At 28.7% G+C, this 25,432-nt stretch overlaps 1 protein-coding gene across 1 annotated transcript in view; it reads right to left on the reverse strand.

Annotated features, from left to right (window-relative positions):
- LOC119671104 (uncharacterized protein DDB_G0283357) overlaps positions 1-25,008 on the reverse strand; it is a 61,390-nt gene extending 36,382 nt beyond the window's left edge. The window contains exon 1 of the mRNA XM_038081617.1: positions 24,677-25,008. The gene's annotated coding sequence lies outside the window, so the exon portion shown is untranslated. The remainder of the gene's footprint in view (positions 1-24,676) is intronic.
- Positions 25,009-25,432: the final 424 nt, after the last annotated feature.

The following is a 25,432-nucleotide window of genomic DNA, read 5'->3' on the forward strand; positions in this document are numbered from 1 at the left end:
TATTTCCACATAAATCACAGTAAAGGACATTAAGGACGAATACATTACTTGTAGGTTTGCCAAAATGAAAAAAATATATGTATACAAGTGTATATAATAAACACAATATATGCACATAATAATTAATTGAATGATTTTACGAAATAAACAAATTAAACACAAATATTTTTTTAATTACCTATTATTATTAGCATTTATAAATGTAGACGTTGTTATTAATTTTTTACACTAATATTTTTTTTTATTCTTTTTCATTTAATAAATTATGGAAGTTTTTTTTTGTAAAATATAATTAAATAATTTAAAGAATTTTTCTGATTTAAACTTTGCACTTTTTCACGAAATAATTTTCTTTTTCCTTACACTACGAATTCAAATTTAAACTAAAACTGACGCAACGCATGATTCGACAGTAAATGGCAAGGCATGGGCCAGCCTGCACGTAATTGTAGAAGAGTAGGAAATTAATAAAAGCAAAAAAAAATTATAAGCTTCTGCGCGTTGTTGGAAACAAATTGAGAAAAGAACAAAGAAATACGCTTAATAAAATATAAAAAAAACTTTACACTTCTCACGCGTACATATACACATATGTATACATATATACACATGTATAAGCTTGCGACACGCGTTCTATATAAAAAAAATACAACACAAAACAGTAAGTTCTTTATTTTCCTACTTGCTATCTACACATTGCTAAATAGAAAAATTGAAAAATAAAAATAATGAAAGAGTTTATTTGCTCTTTTGTTTCTAAATGGGCAAAGATAAGAGCAGTTGTTGCAAAACAAAATGTAAACACGTAATACCTTAACTCATCGATGGCACAACCACTACTGAATGATTGCAACGTACTATATAAAATTCCCTATGGAATTGGTTTGTAATACAAAAACAAAAACAAAAAAAACATGATAATGATGATGATGATGATGTTGACGGCTGCAAACAAAACACAATATATGTATATACTTTGTGCTTCTGGTTTGTTTCAATTCCATTGGAGAATATGAATTAAAAAGAAGTGAAAAATAATGTTGGTAGCTTTTGAATAGACAAAGAGACCGGTCGGTCGGTTGGTCTATTGCACTATCATAACAAAAACAAATCGCACATTGTACTGACATGACGCCCAACACTAGCCTGTTGGAATAACTGGGAACTCAAATTATGTTGTGTTGTTTGTTATGAATTTTACTGTAGTACGTCGTGAGTGAGACTGGGAATATTTTGTTTTCTGTTTAAAAGTGAAACAATATGAAAACTAAACAAAACGAGCTTTACACATTATGCAGACTAAAATTGTTGTTATGAAATAAAATAAAAAATTTAGAGTTTTAAAAAATATAAAATTAAGTTATTGTTATAATTAATTAATTATTAATTATAACTTAAGCATGAAATAAGATATCCAGTATGTTATTAGAAATTATTTATTATAATTTTATTATATTAATTATATTATATTATATTAACCGTTATAATGATTATATTATATTAACGATTACCATACCATAAATGATTCCAGGCAGTACCGCGATTATATTAAAAAAACTAATAATAATTAATTGTACTTTTTTACATACTTTTAAATTGACAAATTAAGTAAATTTTATAAAGTTATAAGTACAACTGAAGATGTTATTGTATTTGTAGCACATAAAAATTATTTGCAAAAAATTACTTCTAACTTTAAAAAAAAAGGTCGCCCCGGTTTTATAAAAGAAGAACAACAACAATACGGGTATACAAACACACACTCAATTAAGACCACTCAATCATTTCCAAACAAGCTAAGACATCAGTCAGCAGCAGCAAGCAATGCCAGCAAAGCTAACAGCTACACAGAACTTGTTTACATGTTTCTATGCTAAAATGTTCCCCGTACACAAGCCTACTGCCTAAAGAGAGTATAAAAATGTATGTTAACATTCTCTTGTGCCTAACATACAACAAATACAGTGTGCATAGCCATATACAGCAGCAGTTGTAATACGGCAACATTACTCAATTGCTGAACTCAACCCAAAACTGAGTTACAAATTATGAAAAGTAATGAAGTGAAATAGTAATATGCACTGTGCTAAGAAATATTACAATAAAAAAACATTGCGTGCATAAATAATTATATGTTTTGCATAAGCTTATGAGCTCCAATTGGAAAAATCAAAATAACAATAAAGTAGCAACAAATATGAGAAGATTTTGTTAAGATAAACAACAATTGTTCAACGTGCAAAATACAGGATTTAAGAGACTCCCCAGAAAATATCACAAAACGTACATAGTATGTGAAATAATGAATTGTTTCTGAAAAAAAAAATATACATACATATGTAAAAAAAGCGACCTCACTGTCTACTGTCTGTTTAATCATATACAAAATGAATTATATTAAAATTAACAATTGCGAAAAAAAAAACAAATCTAAAGTATATTCCGAAATATAAGAAACCAATTGAAAAAAGTACTTCAACACACTATACTGCTTTCTCAGGATATACAAAACCTTTTACAAGTACACATAAGTGCATACGTATGAGCAAAACTTTATTTGCACACACACATGTGTACTATTTTGTTTTTGTTTTTTTTGGGCATTTTGAACATATGCGCGTAGGTCCCTGCAATAAATTTGCACAGGACGTCAAAGACAGGAAATCGTCAAAGTGTGCTCAAAATGTCCTGCAGCACACAAAGGGAATAAAATCAAAAAGCTTGCAGCCTATTAAAAGCATGAAAAATTTTTTATTTTATATTATTTTTTAAATCTAATAATAATAAATATAATACGAAATTGGTTCGAAAATTGACTTGAAAATGAAAAGTAAAAAAAAAATTTTTAAATTTAAAAATAATACACTGTAAAAAATGGCAAATCGGAGAATGTTATTTGTGTGCAGCAAAGCGAAACAGAACTAATTAAAACGGTAGAGACGCTCTTGTGCGTAATGAACTGTATTCAATTACACTTCTACTGAGAAAGAGAATCGAAAGGACGACAAAAAGGACACAAACAAATGTGAAAAGTGAAGGAACTTTGACATTGAGAGCAAAATTTTCGAAATGTTTGTAGAAAACACATAAATTAAAAAAAAATTATATATGGCTTAATTTTGCAAACGATTTAGCAATTTTATTATGAAATCTAACACATAAAAGCAGCATGTCTAATATTTATTACCTCACTTTTTAAGTATATTTAAAATAAATTGTCTATTTTTATGTTTTATCAAGCTATTAAAATAGGTACCATATGTAAAACTATTTATTTATTAAACATGATACGAATCTGTTGTATATGTAAATATTACATATAAGGTTTTCAGAACGGCCGGAACACCTTTACGTTCCAGAGCCACCCGTCGCGTTCGTTGACGAATTACCGTTCAGCACTTCCAAAACGGACTACTACACGAGTAGATTTTTGCGGGCTGTAACAACAACAACAACCAAACAACAAATGTGCTATTTGTCATTAACTACAAAAGTTATTGCATTTATTTTGATTTTAACTTTGAGGGCTACTGTTGGTCTGGAAAGCAAATATGTATTAGATTTTTATACAAAATAATTCACAGACAGAGGAACTAAATAAAATAAACAAATAAATCCTTTATGCCTACAATATGCTAATAAGAATATTTTTAAATTTATGCACATACATATTCTCCTAAGTGTATGTGCAACATTAGGAACTTTAATTAACAGAGAGAGAGTGAGAGAGAGAGAGAGAGAGTTTAGTTAAAATTAAGTTTAAACCAGGCAAGAGCTCAGTCAGTAAAAATGTATACAATTTATCATGCCATGCAAACAACCATAAACAGCAGCACCAAGAAAGTAGTAAGCGACGTGGCTATAATATAAACAAACATAAAGACGAAATAGAATGCGGCAGAATAGAATGAAAACAAAACAAACCAAGCAAAAACAAATTTTCGGTAAACATGCAGCAACATTAAGCAAGCAACACCATTCTCGTTGAAATCCAACTAGCTAGCTGCAGCAGTATAAGCATTCACAGTAATAGAAAACCTGTGTATGCTGATATTTTTGCTGTGATAGCGTAATGCGTTATAGTCATACTTCCTTTCCTTTCGCTACCACAAAATACCGGTTTGCTGCTGCTGCTGCCTCAGTTAGCTCGTAGAGGACTTAGCCGAATATGGTAGTAAGATGAGCAAACATCTGCGCAAACGCAACAACAATAGTAGTTGAACGTAAAAATGTACGACACAACGCAAGAAGAATAGAATGATAAAAGCAAAGAAGAAAAGCACGCGAATTTCTGAACGAAAATATGACAACAAAAGCAAACATGCGCAGAAATGCATTGTTTTCATTATTTTGTTGTATTTTTTATTTTATTATCATTTTGTTTTGCAGAACAGTTTCACCAATGTTTGAGTAAAAAAAAGAAAACAAAAACAAACAACCACCTTTCAACTGGTTGGTGGTGTTGAATGGTGGTAACAAAAAACTACTCTTTGATGGGAATGAATTGTAATAATGGAACGAATATTGCATATAAAAAGCGAAGAAAAACTATAAACATTAAGTCGGTTGTTCAAATGTTGCATGAGTAGTTTTCATCATTTTCCTTAAGGCGCTTTAAGCGCGTCAATGAAAAGAAAAATAATTTTCCGTGCTCTGCATGCATTCACAAGTAGAAGGGTAAGAAAGTCCAATACGCAAAAATTAAATCTGTTTTCTTTTACTAATTTTAAAATCCGGTTTTTAACAATAATAAAGGGTATAAAGATGTCTTGTTGGATGTAATGAAGAAAGGACAAATCGCATGAATTAAGACTTGTATATTGTCTGATATGAATAAAATCCTAATATAATTGTTTGAAATCGTAGTTCGAATTTTATTATTGACTTCTAATGAAATTTATATTTTAGGAACAAAAGCCTATTTCACTATATTTGTTCATAAAAAAAATAATAATACAAAAAATTTCAAACAGAAAAAGTACTACTAGTCCTTAAATTTACGTTAATAGAAATAATCGGACTATGTTCCTTAATAAAAATAACTGAATATACATATATAATACAAACATACATACATATGTGTGTATATTAATTTAATTTTTTCAGAATACTTCAACCTGAAGAGGTCACCACTTTTTAACATATAAAAACGTAACTAACATGCATTCTCTTTGCATTTGTTTCAAAAAAAATTCATTAAATGCTTTAAAACTGTTTGCAATATGGCTTTGTTAAGGAATTATTTTCCGGTATTATTAGTGTTTGCCAATTGGAAAAGGTCTTGACACTGATACGTAAATAGGAAACGAAATGGAAACGGAACACCTAAATAAAAACAAGAGTAAAGCTTCCCACAAAACTGAATCTGAATCTGGTGAATAAACAAATTATTACTCTCAATTGAAAAAAAAAAATAAAAAACAGTAAACAACAACAAAAATGTAGTGGTGCGGAGGTGGGAGCTGTAACTATAAATAAATTATGCTGCAACGTGTTAAATTCTGCAATACAAAGCTGCAAGTTTTTTTTTTTATTTTTTAGATACAAGTTTTGTCCCTTAGGCATGTTGAGTGACATTTAGAGGGGGGATAATTTCATTTAAACTCAGTAAAACATAAAGAAAAAATATACGCACATACGATGTGTGACAATATTTTGAAGTTTGTGTACTCCAGCCTAGTACTTTAGTTTTTTAATGGCATAAAAAAAAAATTTTTTTTTAAACTTATTAATATATGTGAATAAAGTTTCTGTTAACAATCTAATTATAATTAAATATGAATATAGCCAAATAAGATAGCTGGTAAGATTTTTTGTAGGATCCAAAACAATTGTATGGTTAGCTAAAGATTTAAATAAATTTAATGTGTATGTATGCACTCAAAACTGGAACATGAATAAATTACAAAACATATACTTGTGATGGGTTGCGAGAGAAACACTGGTTTAAGAACAGAACATTTGGAAAGTTTGATTTGGGTATTGATATTAGGCTACATAGATATGAGATAAGATTAGATTAGATGAAACTGGCGGCTTAGTACCAAAAATTCTCTTGAGTTCAAATAATGGTCCGTTGTGATACCACGGATTAGCACTATTCATCAGCAGACTAGAGGTCAGCGTACTAACAATGCAAATAAGCACGACTCTCCCATTCAAGTGAAAGAAAACATACTTAACAAGTCTATAAATTTGGCCAATATTCTAATTCTGCAAGATGACAGCTCTGTGCGGTTGGAAAGACAAGCGGCCCTAAAAATTTTAAATTTTCTTCTACCCAAAAATGGACACTGACATGCGAAGTGAAGTACAGTTTTCAAGTTATCGGCAGAGTCACAACTCTGATAAAGGTCATTTAAGGGTAGACCCAGTCTCAAAACAAGTTTTACAAGTAAACTGTGACCCATCAGCACCGACACCGTAGAGTTGAGCAGGTTACGTTTTAGTTGAAGCAAATTGAGGTGAACAGTTCTTAATAGCTTATAGGGAGCTTTAAACACAGGTCAAAAATTTGTTTGCATAGTGTAAGAGACACGTAAAGAGAATGTGACGTTATAAAGAATAGAGTTCAGATAATTCTATAATTAGTTGCCGATTAAATACATGTTGGGCCAAGAACGGAAAAGTTTTTGAAAACCATAGTTATGTTCATACAAAAAAAAAATTATTTATTTGAAAACATAAAAAATGTAATATTTTACATATTTATTACAATATAAATAAATAACTTGAAGAAATAAGTTAAATTATGTTTTGAATATGTAAAACTTTATGAATCTTGATATCAATTCTAACATTTTATTTACAATTTTACAAATACAACATATCGTTTAACACATTTTAAGGTTCTATAGAATGCCATGCCCTAAATCTTAAACTCTTTTTGATTTTACTTTGCTTCGAATTATTTATTCTACTATCATTAATAAAAATAATACATAAATATTTTTGTTTATATATAAAATTTGTTTACGAAAAATGAAACTAATATAATTACATATTATTCAATAATATTGATTTTGAAATAATATACTTTTAGAATTAAAAAAAAATCTATTAAGAAAAATTGATAGTACTGTTTAAAGTATCAATTTTCAATAAAATTGACAGAAATTGCATCAGTCTTCAAAATATAATATTTCTTCGCTGACGGCGGGCTCAGGGTTACAATGACTAATTCATTTAAAATAAAATTCAAAAGAGAATCTTTAAAGTAGGAATGGAATAATGAGACTAAAGCATAACATTTTCATGCATATTTTTATACATTTTTTTATTTCTAATTTAGGCAAAAAAATATTTAAAAAAATCTACGTAAATTATGTATTAAAGAAAGAATTAAATTACATCTAAACTTAGTATAGGGGGCTTCTCTCTGGTTATAAATGATTATATATGCGTGTGTGTACAGAAACAAATATATTGACAATTATTATGAAATATTCGAGTTAAAAATATTGCAACCACAATCGGAGAAGTAGGGGGCCGGTCATAGGTACGTTTAGGTACTTGCAAAAAGTAGAAAAACTTGGTTTAACTATTCGTTTGTTTTATTTTAGATAAACACGTCTGATTTTATTAGTATGCGGAATGTACCTACCTACATGATCAAATTGTGTGACTTGTTGGTTTTAAAAATATTTTATTTTACTTGTTTTAATCAAAATTATCTGTTTAGTTAGTGACTTTAATTATAATATTGAAATTCTTCTTCATTGTTTTTAATATTACTAAACCCAGTTTATGTGACCTTGTGTTAAATTGTGCCATTAAAAGTAACTGTGTACTAATTTATACAGTAAGTTAAAACTGCAATAGTAAATTTAAAGTCGACCCCTTGACATCTAAGTCTATTGATTGACTGTTGGAACTAATAGAAGAGCTATTATCGAGAAAACAACGCATCTGGCCAGCTCGTATAAGATTGATGAGTAAAACATAAAAAAGCTAGGAGTATTCAGAAGGAATAATTCCAACCTTTTAGATAGAGGATCTGAAGTATAACACTCTAATGCAATTGGTACACTCATTCAAGGAGTATTCTGTATTAAAATATAATGACTATGACTAAGAATTACATACTGTATAATTACATACTGTACATACATGTACAAAACATTGATTCGCTCAGTAGTAACATATGGCTGCGAGATATGGAGATTAACTGAAACTGAAGCAAGCAAGATAGCAGTATTTGAAAGGAAAATGCTCAGAAAAATTAATGGCTCGGTGAAAGAAAACGGGATGTATCGCATAAGATACAACCACGAGCTAAAACGGCTAGCTGAAGGTGATACAACCAAAAAAATGTATGAAAAAGTAGCGATTAAGATGGGTTGGATATGCGATAAGAATGGCGGATAGGAGAGTACCGCTTAAAATTTATGAGAACGAAGTAGGAAGCAGTATAAGAAGAGGACGACCAAGAAAGCGATGAAAAGACAGTGTGCAGCAGGACTTAGAAAAAATAAACATAAGAAATTGGAAAACAAAGGCAAAAAACAAAGAAGAATGGAAGACTGTTGTTAGACAGGCTTAGATCCTACATGGACTGTATAGACACGGATGATGATCATATTTTTTATGCAAAAGCCTAAGCCCTTTTTGCTCTCTGCACTAATGCAGAAATTTGTTATATGTATTAAGTATACATATGTATATATATATTATATTATATTTGTTTTATTTTATTTTTTAGTAAAAATTCTTTTGTCAACAATGAACCTTCAATGAATACTTTTGCATGTTGCCGATGTAAACCAAATTTAAGTTTGCATTTCCAGTTTTTGCGTTGTATTTATTTGTAAAAATATTAAAAAGGAAGCCATTTACTTTTTCCTTTGTTTTTCATACAGGTTGGACTTGTTCATCATCATTGCAAATGTAAGTACAAACAACACATGGACATAGATATATACACAAAAAAAAACACACTTACATACATACACATGTAAGTGTGTATGGACGTGACGTACAAAATATTTACAACTGTGGCATTCAAAACGGAAATTGCCGGCTTGACTTTCTGGTTTTTATACCAAAAAATTATTACCAACAACAACAACAACGAAAACAACAGAACAAGTTACATTGAAAGCGATTGGCTTAAAATGGAGTAAGAGATAAGCCATACTAAATACATATTGAAGAATACAGTTGAAGCGCAGCAGAAAAGAAGTAGTGAAGTGTAGTGGGCACATATTGCCAGCCAATATTCAAGTTAAATGAAAAACCTATCAGGCTACATTTGGACCTCTTTTTGAGCAAGTCTGTGAAAATAAATAAACTTAAAAACGTTATTAGTTTTTGTGCTCGCTCTTTAGTTAGCTGGTAGTATGGCTGGTGGGTATGAGAGCGTGTTAAGTATGCATGTAGGGAAGTAACTCTTTATGTAGCTCATCACCCCAATTGCAAATGTTGTGTTAACAACATATGTATGTACATATGTAAAATAAAGTAAAAGTAAAATTAACACAAAGTTTTTGAAATGTTGTTTATTATTGTTGACAGGTTTATCGAGGACTCTAATATAAAAGAGTAGTAAAAGGATTGACTGTAACCTTTAACTTAGGTCGTTTTCGATTAGCAGATCTAGAGTAACTTTTTCACCACTCGAGATTTACTTTTAATGCAGTTTTCATTTTCAATTGGTTAATCTAAAGCACGATATATATTAATTTATATGAGATTATTTATAGCACTAGATATTTTTTTCAAATTAATAAAACTACTATACAATTAACAGCTGTCTTATGTTATTTAACAAATGTATTTGTAATGTTGGGAATAACCTTAAACATGTTTGATTGAGTCATAAAATTCGAGCAAAAAGTGACGGATTGAGTGCAAATCTAGATTACAAAATCGAAAACGACAATAGTATTAAATTTGTACAAAGCTAATACAGTCAAACTTCCATGACTCGAAGTACTATTTTGTAAAGAAAAAATTCGACTTATGAAGACTTCGAGTTAAAGAATTTTTTTGTAATTGTGTGTAACTTGCTCTATAAATCCTATTGAACTCTATTTAGTTCGATTTATAGAAAATTCGTGTTATAGTAGTACAAGTTATAAAAAATTCGAGTTATAGAGGTTCGAGTTATAAAAAATTCGAGTTATAGAGGTTCAAGTTATAAAAAATTCGAGCTATAGAAATTTAAGTTATAGAAAATTCGAGTTATATTAGTTTAAGTTATAGAAGTTTAATTGTATTTATTTTATGGACTTATCAAGGAACACAGTATTTTAAAAACATAGATTTCAAGACTACAAAGGTTGCATAAAGTTGTACAAAAAATACAATATAAAATAATTTTTAAATATTTTGTATAAAAGTGCAAAAATAAAATATTAATATGAATACCAAAAAGACAATAAATTCAAAAAGGAAATAAAGTTATATATAGAAATGTAACCGATTTTTCCATCAAGCTATACAATTTATAGCACAATATATATTTATTTAATGTTGATAAACTAAATAACAAAAGTGAACTGTAAACTGCATAGTTGTGAATGTTAGAAGCATTATTTTAAAATATTCTTTTATTGACACAAAGTGCATTAAATTTTTTATGCTCTTTTAAGTATGTAGTTAAATGTTTAACTAGTCATACATACTTACTCGTTTCGTTATTACACATTCAAGTTGTTTTTTCATTATTTAATTCGCCAAACGCGGCACTCGTAACATTGAAAAGTGCATTGACAGATGTGCAATTCATGAGATACAATGAGCACACATGCGCAGTAGTAGTTTCTTGGCGTGCTTTAATATGCGTGAGGTGAGTGTCTAGTGAATAAATAGCATGAGGCACGACTTAATACTGTGATTAGATACTGTGTTGACTTATCTCCAAAATATCATAAAGTACCAAGCAAAAAGTATATTTTACAATATACAAATATATACAAAAAATAAATAATTTTTCTTATAAAACACGATATCGTTTATTCATTTAATATAATATATTAAATTGAATCCCTACAGTTTAAATTAAATAAGATCTCTGTTGAATAATATATGTTTATCCACTTCAGGGTCCTGTTTTGGTAGCACTGTTTTGGTGATATATGTTCAACCGATTTTACATCCAGGATATCAAATGTATAATTTAAGGTTTGCCATTTTACAATATGGATCGTTTAACAACCGTTGAAAGCATTAAAATTGTAAAAACATTACAAACAGGTAGTGCTTGATGCTGCAAAACAATTTAAGGTAATAATAAGAATTCTGATCGCTACTACTACTACTAAATTCGCAATAGGTCCTATTATATTTGGTTTTAAGAGGACTGTGCCACAGACCTTAACTAACGTCTTCTTTTGGTTTTGGTGCAAGAGAAATTCATCAGTCGTGTGATTTTACAGTTTGGTGATATGAATTCGATGAGCTTTATCGAACTGTCTAAACTTTGAAATCGCACACTTATTAAATTATGGCCGATAAAAGGATCTAAGGATTCTTTAACAGCTATTAGTTAGATCAAAGCAATATATTGAAATAAAAATTTGTTTGAAATCATATTCTATCTTATGTTAAGGGTGTTTCATTTACAGTTGCTTTCGAAAGCAATGTATATATGACCTAAGTATGTCTTTATTACTTATTTACTCATCTATAACCTAACTCCCAAACTCATAACTAAGCTGGTTTTATAAACGTAAGGAGATCAAATATAAAAAAAAAGATAGTACAATGTGTAACAAAAAAGGGAAATCAGACAAATTTTGATCATGTAGAAAAAAATGACAATATGTAGAAAAAAAGATACAATTAAGAGCTATATCGGTTAGTATCTTGGGTTGGTCGTATTTTAAGTAAGTCGGAAATCATGACACAAAAAAAATTGATTAATAACTCATTGAAAATCAGGATAAGCTACGGATAGAAGATATATATGTGCAACTGGAAAAATAATAAACAATCGGCAAAAATCTGGATAATGGTCTGGACTGGATAAGACGCATACGCAGCAGAGGCGCATGAAGAGGAGTGATTGTATTAGGCCAAAACCCGATTTAAGTAATTCAATACTTAATTATGAAATCATTTGTACTTTTATAGAACAGTTTAAAAATTACAGTAATGAACATCACATAACTAAAGAAGCCATACACATACATCACAGTAGTTCTACATTATTGTTAGTCTGGCTGAGCAATCCTGAGCTAGAAGGAATGAAATGTTGTACTGAAACTAATATCTGGAACTGGATTTCTTTTAACATTAAGTGTTATGAAAATAAAACATTTTTGTAAATGCCTTGTAAAAGATAAAACTTATTTTAAGCAATAAATACTTTTTACTTAATTTACGTAAATGTCAATAGACCACTTGAGACATTTTAATTAGAGCGACAAGAACTGCAGTTCTCTCTCAATTCCATCAATGAAACATTTCAAATGAAAAAGGAAAGAAAATTAAAATAAAAAATTCCACGTTGTCTGGATTTTACGTAAATTAAAATTAGCGCTTTTTAAAGAAACCGACCAGACTTAATTGGTGTCGCACAAAGAGTACAATAACGAATGCTCCCTACATCCCTGGAAATATATATTGCAACGAGCATGCAAGCAGGATACATGCAATGCAATTTTACAAGGATAATAATCCTACATGAAAGCTTAAAATTAACCGTTTCATATCAATAATTGCTACATAGAAACATGTACATACTACATCTACTACGTCTATGTACTAAAGATATGTAAGATATGTAAGGATATGTAAGGATATGTGTGAGCGTGTAAAATAAAACATGTCAAAAATTTGTGTACAATTTTTAAGAATGTATACGTTGAAAAATGCATTTTAACATGCATATTTATGCAACTATACACAAAACACACGTATTTACATAGACCTCAACATATGCAGATATGCGAAGACAACTGCTATGTAAACAAGTTCACAGACCAGACAATATGCGATATGGTGCTGCCTTGAACCTTTTGGCATGTTTATTTTCTTATTTTACTTCTGTTTAGGCGATTGCATGGATACTTTCATTCCAAAAGGAACTCATGCAACGTGTTAAGTTTGTTTTGTAGCATAATTTTTTTATCATTCCCCAAGTCCATGTGCATGCAGGTTTACCCTATACCTAGTACTTTAAAACGTTGTTACAATATGGTATAAAGAGCAAAGAGACCTGTGTGTAAACATATATTAAATAGATGTATGTAGCTTTGTTCTTATGCATGTGTTGGAGAACCAATGAAGCGAGAAAAAAGCATATAAATATAAATAGAAAAACTTTACAGCTTAGGGCCAAAACAACAAATGCTTCTTATACGTGTACGTACTCATATATTTCTGTTATAAAACGTATGAACCATGTCAAATCAACCACCCACTTAAGCACTCGGGAATGTTTGATTGACAAATTTTTCTCTACAGCTCGGCTGGTTTGTAAAAAATATACCTGAATACATACATTTGTCAAAGAAGGATATTGCAAAATATTGCAAAGAGTTGTAATACATTTGCTCACTCAACTGCTTCCTTAACTTAATTTACAATTTTAATGTCTGAATACTAGAAAGTCAAAAAATTAAAACGAATTAACTAGATCCCAAGAGTTGACTTTATTTTAGTGTCAAATATTAAAATGCATTTGAAATACAAATTAATGTTAAATTCGGAATTTTTTTTATTTCCTTTTTTTTGACAACAAAACAACCAAGTAATAGGTAAGACAGACATATAGCCCAGGAGGACTAGAGGGTTGGATGAGGTAAGGTTGCAGTGACTTAGACACAAATAATGGCCTGTTCGGAAAACACGGATGAGACACCATCCATATGCAAAGCACTCTTCAAAGTTAAAAGTCCCAAAAATTTAGAGTATAAAGTGAGTTATTTTGAAATGCACAACTCTGCCATTCATATAGAATAAAACCAAGGTGAAGTTAAATTGGCAGCCTGGTGTACTGATTTAAGCACAAATAATGTCTTGTTATGGTGCTTTGGATGAGATACCATTCATATGCCAGAACTGAAGAACCAACTTAAAAATAGTTATCCCAAAAATATAGTGCATGTCTCTTTGAGAAAGCGTAACTTCCCAATTCAAATAGAAGGAAAACAAACTGAGCAGTCTATGAAGCACGCTAAATCTTAGTTAGAAAATTTACACCAAATCTTCTTCTAGTCAAAAATTGACACTGACACATGAGATGGAAAGATTAAGTACAGTTTTCTTTTGATCTGCAGTTTCGCGGCTTAGGCAAAAGTCGTTAGATGGTAGATCAAGTCTAATTGCATGCCTACTTAATGCCTAATGATCTACTAGCACTTACGCCGTAGTATTGAGTTGGTTCCACTTTAGTTAAAGCAGCTAACTGCCATGAATTTTTTCCACTTTGGACTTATCCGTAAGGCCACGACCCTAACAAAATTCTTTAGAGGAAAGACCAACCTGTATTGCATACCGTCCTAATACGCAGTGAATTGTCAACATCAATACCGTACTACTAAATTGGTTCCATTTAAATTGAAGCAATTAACTGGTACGTTGTTTGTAAAATTTGAACTTTTTGCATAAAAGATCTATTGGATAATATGCTGATGTACCTTTAAGAACGTTTGTATCTGTCATTTATTACAAACCTTAAATTTAAAATTACCTTAAAATCATAAAATATAAGTAACGTCCGAGCAAATATCCGACTTTAAATCATTCATTAACTGACTGTTATCGGTTAACTGTTGTCGGTTTGTTATTAAAAAGGAAGCAATTAAAAAATATTTTAAAATTACTTACTTGTTATTTATTATGAGTAATTTTATAAATAATTAAGTGACTGATTGCTTATTTACTTGAACGAACTTTAAATATATATGAATTTAAAATTTCTCTGATTTTCGGAACTTTCGGTTATGACAGGAAGAGTTTTCTGCCCTACAAGTGAGGGTGTAAAATTGCACACTTGCAGATATGCATACGGTCTGTTGCATAAATCAATCATGCTAAGTACGCAGCCATATATGTAAATGTACAGACCTCTGTAAATACACGAGTATACACAATGTACATATAAAATTTTTGCCAACATCAGCTCATGCATATGACAAACAGCGTTCGTACACTACTACTCGCTGCTACTGATAATTGCAACGAGTGATTTTTAAATCTTTTTCGTATGGCTCAAGTCATTCAAGCACATTACCAATGCTAAAGCTCTTCATGAACCCATCAACACTTATCAGTCTGTCAAAATGTAATCATATTTTTGGATATTCAGCATTAATTATGGCAATGTGCTGGACAAACGTTGCCGCACTCATTCAAACACAAGTGGAGGAATACATACATACTACATACAACATATACTACATACAACATTGATATGTGTTTATAATGTAAATATTTTTTTTTGTTTTTTTTTTTATTGCAAACAGTTATAGAACAAAAATCACTTTTGTGAATCATAATAAACTTTTCATTTCATTTAACACCACCACCTTTTAAAGTTACAACCGCATTTAAAACTTTTTTATTTTTCGTTTTTTTTGTTCCTTTTGCGTGTGTTTGTTTCTATGCATACTAAATGTATGTAGCAGCAATACTACACTGTTGTTGTTGCAAAATTGCATGCTCTCACTTATTTATGTATACGTGCAAAGATTATGGCAGTGTTTGTTGCTTAGAAGTCAGTGACAAAGAGTATGTTTTGTTAACGAGGCGTATGAGTAACATCTAATAAATATGCTTTCAGTTGAAAAACATACAAGTTTTTTTTTTGTGACGAATGCATGTATTTGTTATCATTTACGACTGAAGTGCCAACAAAAAAATAAGTTGCAACAACAACACGTTACAAACGCAGCAGGCATTTGTGCATAGCACAGATGAGAGCGCACTCAAGTTGCACCGATGTCTGTTTATCTATCCATCAATTCATATACAATCTACACACAACGTAGAAGTACTTTGTGATTTGCTTATTCACAGATTAGTGTACGTATGATTATAGGAATATATGGTTAGTAGAATCTTTAGATTTAAAGTGTCAATCATAAGTTTGCACGGAAACAAATATTATATATCTCATAAAATGTAGCGTCATCATTTTTACACTTTGCAAAGAAATAATATAGAGAAATCAATAACTTAACAATTTAAAATAATAACTTAGTACAGAGTAGAAAGTGGTTCCCTTAAAATCAGTTTCTTATTCAACCCGTACAGAAGTTCAGACAATTGGTAAAACCTACAAAGTGCCTTTGGGTTAAATTTTTTGAGGTCTTTGATACCGCGGTCAGTAATATTTACTGCACAATCTCTAAAAAAATTCTTAGTTATTTTAGTTGAAGAATAAAGTCTTTGTTCAATAATCAATAATCACAGAATAATTTTTGAAATCTAAAGTGCAATTGCTACGGAAAGAAAAGTGGTATACCGGGGCTTGTAACAACTATTGCGTTATCTCTAAAAAAAAATAGTTATTTTAATTGAACAAAGGTAAAGTCTGTCTAATAAATCTTACAATGTTATTCGATCCCCCTCATTGTAAATATCATAATTTTCTTAGTTAGTCAAGCAGCCATCAAGTCTTTGGTATGCGCTTTAGCTATATGCTGAGCTAGCTATGCGTGTGAGTGTCCAGCTTACATGGGTATCTAGACACAGGAACAACACGAGCAACTGCAGAACAAATGAACTGTTATTGACGTTTGTTTCTCGGTTATTGGTATCCCACTTGTAACAGCCAAGCTTACAATCACACAAAAATATCTGCGTATAGCTAAACAAACTAGGACAGATGAACCCTATTGCCAGATCTCAAAATCTACCTAGTCCAAATTGAACCAGAAACATATCAGTCACTTGTTTCAAATAAAACGTAACTTACTCATTACCATCGGGTCTAACCTTTAATGACTTTTATCAGAATTGTGGCACTCCGGATGAAGAGAAAACTGTACTCTTGTATCAGTGGTCATCATAAGCGGAACTCCTTCACTTATATTTGAATGGAAATATTTTGGTCTGCGTGTGGACAACGATTGTCCGTGATATCACAATTATTTGAGCTCATGTGGGATTTAGGCACAAAGCCACTAGTCCTAAATAACCTAACCTATTCGATTTCAGTTTTTAAATTTGTTTTGGTTGAATGAAAACCACATGACACGTTTTATTGTTACTCATTAACCAGACATGGAACGAATTTGATCCTTTAAGTATGTACTCAGATTAATTAAATTTCAATATTATTATTTAATCAAAAATAAACAATAATTTGATTTCTTTGAAAATAATATTAATAATAAATATTGAAGTTCATGCATTAAGCATTAAAACACTCGAAAATACTATATACAAAATAAGAAACGGCAAAATAGGATAAGAGATACTTTGGATAATTATTTTATAGAAGACTGTAGAATAACACTTCAAAGAATAGCAATGACAGCATATAAAATTGCTTTAACCCGTAGCCACCGATGCGTTTGTTTGTATTTTAGTATTTCATTTTCGTATTACTGCTGCTTTTCTTATTTGTTACTTTTGTACTATAATTTATTCTTGAATGCCTTTTACACGATATTTGTTTATTTCAAATTATATTACGTAGCAGCAAACACAAACATAAAGATACATTTTTAGATACAATAATACGTATGCAGATACTTTTCCATCTTGTTATTTTTTTATTCAGTTTTTTGTTTTTGTTTCTGATGCTACGAAGTATGCACATTTTTATCTTAAATTGTGCTATGCATTATTATTTTCCAATATAATTGTTTTTAAAATGTATTTATATATCCAATTTATTATAAATTAAAATAAAAAAGTTTGAACTATAATTAGTAATACTTTATTTTTTATTACTGTTACTACCCTAAAAATTTATTTAATTATTATATGCATTCTTTTATTTATAATAAAAATATCATAAATTATATGATATATAAATATATATTTTTCATAGATTATAAAAAAATATATATAATTGGAATGGGATATTCTTTATATTTAAACTATTTTTCATATCATTAGTACTATTATTTTAGACCTATTTTCCATTTTGAACAAATCCTCTCGAAGGGTCTGCTAAGCAAAAATATTCTTATTATAAGTTTACTTATAACTACAGTTTAGGCAGAGCTGTTCTACATATCTCAGAACAAATTTATTTATTAAATTTTAAATATGAATAATAAACGTTAATAAAACTAAAAAAAAAAATAGAAATATCCGTAAGGACTTAAACATCCGATATTTCTTACAACTCCTTGACCATCCAAATAAATTAACAAATCAACGATTTGATACTTTTACAAACCTCCAATTGGAGAAAAAACAAAAATGGAATTAATAATTATTCACCTTTGAACTTGAGAATAATTAACCATGTAATCAAATAAATATATACCTAGCTATTAAGTTTTAAAAGAAATCAAAATGTAAGTTGAACGAGTCGTTTTATTTTATATCTTACGATCATTATCAATAAATTTGGAGGTGCACTGCTAACTAAAAAATTATTTATGGATTGAGAGTGTTTCTATCTGTCCACTTTTCTTAATAAATTGTAAAATCGAATCTACTCTATCTATTCTTTATCAAGTTTATCTTTATCTGATATTTATAAGACACGTATTTGTTTGACTTCTTCGTTTTTTTTCTTCAGAGCCGAGTAAACACCGCAAGTTTTATTAGAGTAAATTCAATTTACAGTGCTCTGTCAGAGTTTCTGCAATGATGTTAATATTATTTTTATTTGAACTCATACAATCTTTAAAGCGATTAAGGTTAATCAATATTGGTTGCAAAAGCCCTGGTAAATTGTCACACTATTGTCTTTTGTGTTTCTTCTCTTTTTCTTAAAGAAACAAAAGAAATCGCCCCTAACTTAATCACAGCCTGATTTTGAATCTACAGGCAGTCATTTTGTATCCTGAAAAAACAATATAAACTACTCCCTGAAAATAAATCAAAAGCATTACAGGTCTCTAGCAGCCAAATCTAAGTTCGAGAGTAACATGCCATTGTTGTTCAGTACTTTCATTGTTGAAAATAGAGCTGTAAAACAAAAGCCTAGGTAACTACCTAGACTGCATTAGCAAAAATTCTAAGAAATCTAACTTTGTGTTTAGTGGACTCAATGGGATAAATTATTTGTAAAGATTCCTTTTATTTATTAATTTGTTTAGAATTCTATATTTAACTATTAAATATCCTTAGCTCATAATTCAAACTTTAAATTTAAATAAAAATATCTATTATTAAATCTTTTATTAAGTCTATGTTATGGGTTTGTTGATAAAGTCTGTTCGCCTTTTTCTAGACGAAGTTTTGGGACCGAAACTAGTGGAACTCAGAAAGATGCCCAAAACACTATTAAACTGTACTTTCATGCTACAATAGTTAACGACCCTTAGTGTAGTTTAATAATATAAAATTTTGATATTTCTAGTTATTGTAGTTAGGTACTGTAGTAAATCGTGCGTTAGGTAAAGGATTGTGCGTGGCAATTGGTAACAATAAGGTGTAACTCTTGGGTCCAATATTCTACCGGTTCTGATATCACATTATCTTTCTGCATGTTCATAATTTGTATTATTTCTAAAACATTTCTATATTTCTAAAAGAAGAAACATAGATAACTCTGGTGGTAGCTAGAAGATGGGACCACCATTTCTTTATTATTTTCTCATTATTCCATACATTGGATTTTAATACTTTATTCTATCTATTAGTTTTATACTCGTACACCAAAAAGAGTTTTAATATGTAAAATATATATATATATATATACTATTTCAGTTTGAAATTCCTCGCTTCCAAAGTGCTTGTAATTACATTACTCTCCTCCTTACAGACATGTCAATTGTATACACTAGACTCTTCCAGTTCGTATGAATGCTGTCACATAGCAAACAGTGAAAATTGTCGTATTTTTCACTCTGAAGTTCACATCAAACAACGAACAACTTCAAAATAAATTTAAACAATGAGATACAGATGAAAACATGTTGGGAACGAAAAAAGTGAAAAATTAATTTGCCTCTTGAAGCAGCTTATAAGCCGCTAAAAACATGTAAATAATTGGGAAGGGAGAAACCTCGGTGTGATAATCTGCGTTAAAACTTACGAGTACCTTACCACTTGAAATGTGTTCAAATATTCTACTTATATTTATGCACATACATGTATCCATTGTATATACACAAGTAAATAAAGTATTGTTCTTTATTTTTATTATCTTAAAATGTATATGTCATTCTAGAGTATTATTTATACTTTTCGTTAAAAGAAAGCGCATTAAGAAATTATAATAGGATGATTATTTTCCATTATTCAAAAAATAAAATAAATAATATTTTTCAAGAGCAAATAAATAATGTTTAATAATTAAGAAATCAGCGGTGCGCGAGAGGGATTTTCATAAAGAAAATTCTCTTAAATAATAAACACAGGGTTAACCATTTTGTGGTTCTGAAATTAAACTTAAATAAAACACTCATAAGATTAAAATTTTGATTACATTTTTGCCTGAACCCTTTTCAGACAATTTGCGTTGACTTGTCGACACACAACTGGCAAAACTGTGATTATAACTACTCTAATTTTCTTTTTTAAAGCATTATAAAAAAAAAATATTTCAATGACAAATCACTGTACTTTTGTAACCAATTTACAGCACTAAACTTGACAGCTTGTGACATCCAACTTTTGAAAACATATATCTTTTACATCTATCGCTGCTTTTCTGGTTTTAAAAAATTTGATTTATTGTATCTAGACTCAAGCCATTACTAATGTCTTACTTATTGCTTTAATTAGAAATGATGTTAATAATTATTTATAGAAAATTAATTACAAGTACTAAACCTATTCCCATATTAATTATTTTTTTTTACAAGCAACTACGTGCTTATTGAATAATAACAGAACAGATATATTAAAAAATATATAAAAATAAATAAGAAAATACGATAATGATTAAAGCAGATATATACGTAGTTTATGTGCTTATCTACATATTAAAAATATATAGTTTATGTGCTTATCTCTAATTATATTAAGTACCATTATATTTCTGGTAATATCATTAAATAGCAAATTATCTACATAAGCAAATCATACTTGTTATTTAGAATTTAAAAAAATATTAATAATAGAATATAGAAAATATATAACTTTTATTTTAACACACGTTCCTCTGTTCAATATCTATAAACTATACAATTTCATTTTGCTAACTTTTAGTTAGACATTTCATAATATGGGTTTGCAAGCGTGTTTTATATTAAGAAATTATGATAACGTATAAACGCTACAAATAAAACACGGCCAATATTTATGGCAAGAGCCTCCGTGAATCACATTAGACCATTAGCTGTAGCTAATGTCATATAATTTATATAAATATGTTAATAAACATTGTAGTGTTTCAATATTAAACATATAATAAAAGTCAAAGTAATATAAACTACAAGTATAGCACTAGATTGCTCACTAACAGCATTTAAAATGAAGAATATGTGTTATATGTATGCTATTTTCTAGAAACAAAAAAAAACTAATATTCCAAATTCGTTAATATCAGATTTTGTAGATCTGTTATTATGACTTTGTCTATGACTAATGAAAATTCGAAAAAAATGTCAAATTTCACTCTCTCTTTTATACCATTAGTAAAAGTAAGTTGATAGTGTCCTATTTGATATCCTCTTTTTTATACATCTACCATATATATGTTACTTATGCTTCTAGTTAGTTTGTAGTAAAAACTGTAAACTGATTTGAGAAGCGTGTCTGTGTATGTTTTTTGTCTAAATCTTAAAACATTTTTCTTATGTGATTGCAGGCATGGTTTCTTAATTCTTCTCTTGCTACTAAAATTTTAGAGTATTAAGTTAGTATGCTTTGGAGTCTAAAATACCCAAAATCTTTTGAAATGACAAAGTCGGTATGCCATCAAGAATTAAAATGTTAACAGATCAGATCAACCGGTCTCTAAAATGAAGCATCAAAGAAACATATTGCATGTGAAGATAGCAGCATGTTTCTCATTAGAAAAATAAGAAAATAAAGTATAAATGTTTAAGTAATTTTATATGAAATTATTAATAATGTCAAATCTTTAACAGTAATAATTAAGTTTCATTAATACATAATATATAATATCGGCGGTCCTATGTATTCACTTAAGCCTATTAGCACATTGTGTTACCATATAAGAAATTCAAAGGTTTAAAAACCACATTCAATTTGAATTTATCAAAGCTTAAAATACTCTTTAATAGGAAGGTCCAGTAACAAAGTAGATGTGAGACAGTTTCATTATCTTCTCTACAAATACGACAGAAATGATTAAAAGGGAGATTCAATTGTTTCCTAATCAAATGTATCCCGTCAACAAATCTATCACAAGACGGATATCTTTACGAGGCATCTCAATTAAAGTATCGAATTTTTTACTTTAAGCAACGTAACCAGCTTTGATACAGTTTTTTTTATCTTTTTTTAAATTACTCAGCACAGAAAGAATTCCACAAATGTCAACGATATGCCCAGAATTTTTAGGCGTACTTTGCAGTTGCCAAAAATATCCTTATGACCGTTTACTCAGAGTAAAGGAAAGTTAAAGTGTGTTAACACCTCGTTTAGCGATGTGTAGCAATCAAAAATCGTCCTAGATGTGAATTGGACTGAATTCAAAAAAGAACTTTAAAGCAGCTTGACTGTCGGATAGTACTCGTATGTATAAATTCCAATTAAATATATTATCCATTTCCAGACAAGCTATACGTATATATTACTTTGTCACTTATAAAAAAATATTCTTCAAACAACCCTCATTTAATCATATCAATGATAAAATTGATATTAAATATAATAAAAAATAATTAAAAGTTTCTTTTGTTAGCGAAATAATTTATTTCACATATTTTATTTTAAAATTGATTTTTTATTTTTATTTTACTCAATATAATATATTCATATAATACTCAACAAAAAAAAAACAAAAAAACAAATACAAATAAATTTTTAAGCATTTTTCAACCAGCATCATTGCGAGTATAAAACTCAACCAACAATATCACCCGCAATAATAAATGAACAAAAACAAGGAAAAATATCAGGACCAACAACAATGGTCGTCCGGCACAAATAAATTATTCAGTATAATTATCAACAATAATTTAACAGCAAAATAAATACAAATGATGTATGCCGTGGTATGTATGTGTTGTGTGTGTGTGTACGTGCGGGTGTGAGTAAATGAATTTATATGCATTTTTATATATTTATCATTGCATTCAACTTGTTAAGAAAATATAACAAAAAGAAATAATATAAAAAGAATCAAAGTGTCGATATAAAGAGATTGTAGTTTATTAAAAAAAAAAAAATAAGTTGATATAAAAAAATTTTCATGATAACATGAGGCGCTGATGTTAAGTTATGTTATATTAAAACGAGTGAGTAAGTGAACAAGAGTATGAGTGCGTATGATGCCTAAACCGATATTAAAATTTACTCAGTGCTTATGACGAGTACTATTCGTGTCTGGTAGATATCTGCCCACTCTTGTTATGATAGCAAAGTTGTTGTTAAGCTCTTGTATTTATCTAACATATGTTCACAATGGCTTTCTTTGAATTTTGTAAAATATTATTTTTAATATAAGATAAATATGTATGTAAATATGTTTTTTGATTTGAAGGTTCATTACTGTTGAAGACATTGAAAAACGTATATAAAAAATACAAAAAAAAAACCTGAATTGCAAAGAAATAAATAAATATATATTATAAAAAAAATTTATTCACCACATGCAAAAATATAATAAACATTTTTTGTTAATATTTGATTTATTTAATTATCATAAAGTACTTCATCAAATAATATTTTGCAACAAAAATGCATGGGTTAATAATTTTAATTTTTAGTTAACACAGGCTTAAATACAACAATTTTTCAACTAAATGTTTAACACAAACTTAAATACGAATGTTTATCAAATATATAAATATTTATAAAATGCTTAAAATATCAATAATTATCGAAATATTACAATAATAATCACTTTTATAAAAAAAACTACTTATAAACATACTGCACTTTGTCAAATAATTGTGTGAAATACATAAAATAATTTTATATTATATTTTAAATTTTTAAACAAATTAATTGTGTCAAATACATAAAATAATTAATATATTTTAAATTTTTATACAAATTAATTGTGTCAAATACATAATATAAAACAAATAATAAATTTTAAATTTGCGTATACATTTTTAATTTTTTTTTTTTGCTGCAAATATTTCCAAATTATTAAATAATATCAACCTTTGACTAATATTACAAAGAAAAATACCAGGAAACAGAAACATTTCCTTGACGAATTTTTATGCTTTAACAGAAATTTTAGTCATTTTAAAATTATTTGTAAAACCGTTCTAATATTTCAATTAGAAAATTAAAACATCTCCATTAAAATCAAATTAGCATGAAACAAACAAAAACAAACACACACATTCACACAAACAAACAAAAAAAAACAATTTGCTCTATGAATATACAAAGAGAAATAGTTGTGAAGAGTTGGCACAATCAAAAGAGTAGAAACACTCACACACATATATATATATATATTTATATATATATGCATAGCAAATACAATATTAATTTTAATTACCGTTTTTATGTAGTCAGCCACTCAGTTTATTATTTTTAGGTTTGAACTAATCGCATATGCTGTTTGTTGCTTGTTTGTTTTTATTATTTTTTAACAAAGAGTACGTAGAAAACAAGCTGTGTGCTATGTTTTTCCTATGCTTATTGGATGACGATATTGTGTGTTGATTACGTTGCAACAATTTTTTACTTAATATAGTCGAATTTTTTATTAAAGAAATTTTACACAATTTTTCTTAATTTTTTCATTTAATTAATGTTACATTTGTTAATCACTAACTTATTTTGTTCAAACAGTTGTAATATTGTAAGAGATAACATCAGTTGGCGGAGTTGATTTTGATTTGATAAAAAAATAGAATGCGAAAAAATAATAGCAGTTAATTTAAAGTTTCTGTTGCATGATTTTGTTTTTATTTTTTGTGTAACACGATTTTATTTTTATTTTTGAAAAGTTAAACATTAATTATATATATATGCACACATTGAAATCCCACAATTTAAATTATATATTATATTAGAGTAAGTCCCTATTTTAATGTTTTCAAAAAAAAATATTTTTTTTTAGAAAATATTTTCTTTGTTCTGCACTACTCTCACGGTTCACACACACAATCAAATGTTATACGTGATGTTTTTTGTTTTTATAATTTGAATGCCAAAAATCAAAACATTTTTATACTGATTTATAAAAAAAAAATTTTAAAAAAATTATTTTAAAAATCCGTGTACATTTTTTAAAATAAAATTACGAAAT

The sequence above is a fragment of the Teleopsis dalmanni genome, chromosome 1 (genome assembly GCF_002237135.1).
Source record: "Teleopsis dalmanni isolate 2A chromosome 1, ASM223713v2, whole genome shotgun sequence".
Taxonomy (NCBI): Eukaryota; Metazoa; Arthropoda; class Insecta; order Diptera; family Diopsidae; genus Teleopsis; species Teleopsis dalmanni.